At 40.6% G+C, this 884-nt stretch overlaps 1 protein-coding gene across 1 annotated transcript in view; it reads left to right on the top strand.

Annotated features, from left to right (window-relative positions):
- LOC115242015 (neuroligin-4, Y-linked-like) overlaps positions 1-884 on the top strand; it is a 211703-nt gene that overhangs the window by 121652 nt on the left and 89167 nt on the right. The window lies entirely within an intron of this gene.

Below are 884 nucleotides of genomic sequence, written 5' to 3'. Positions count from 1 at the left end.
AAAATATATTTCTATTAATTTTTTTCGTTGAGTATTTGAGAATATTCTTTCTCTAATATGATGAGGTCCCCGACTACGGTTTCCTATCCAAATATATTCGAAGCTTTCCAATATCGTATATGCCACCAGAAATCTTCAGTTATAGATCGCATTGTACAATACTGGATTGAAAAATTCTTGAAAAATTCAAAAATTTTCAACTTCTCAGAGATTGTACTACTTACAATACCCATACTAAAATTATCTTCGAGTTCTCTATCAAAACCTTTTTATCAATTCTCTAATAATTATCTAAGATTTAAAGTTTTCCAAGGTCATATCCAATACGTAAGGCCCGTAATCTTGTATTAATCCTGTCCCTGTACGTGATTAACGACAGTTTTAGAGAGACATAGAGCGGGCGCGTCGCTCCGCGCTTAAGTGCGTTGAGTAGTGAGTAAATGTCTAAGCTAAGCTCGTGCCTTCTTGTAACGGCCGCCTCAGCCGTATATAGTAATATAGTGCCGCGGGGTACGGTCGTGCATAACGTAAATCCATGTTTACTATGCTAATACCTGGAAACTTGCCGGTTGAAAGGATGCCGAGAAATGTCCCATCAAATATGCAGGGCCACTTGCACGGCCTGTGTGTGCACGCGAGAGGGGGATATCGTGCAAGTAGGAAGAAGCTCGTTTTCGATGGAGTCTGTGCTTTAAACTCTAACGCTGCTGCCATATTGAGATAGTGGTCGCTAACCACCCTTGTCTACTCTTGTCAGTTCTCGTCTACGCCGATGCGAGAATATAGGGGAGAAACGAAGTTGTTGCGTTTATGGTTGTTACGTCAACGGATCTTTAAAGCCTCAGCTTCCTGAATTATTGTTGGAGGAGATCTCTTTATAACTC

The sequence above is a fragment of the Formica exsecta genome, unplaced genomic scaffold (genome assembly GCF_003651465.1).
Source record: "Formica exsecta isolate Colony F162 unplaced genomic scaffold, ASM365146v1 scaffold120, whole genome shotgun sequence".
NCBI lineage: Eukaryota > Metazoa > Arthropoda > Insecta > Hymenoptera > Formicidae > Formica > Formica exsecta.
This window is presented reverse-complemented; position numbering and strand designations above follow the sequence as displayed.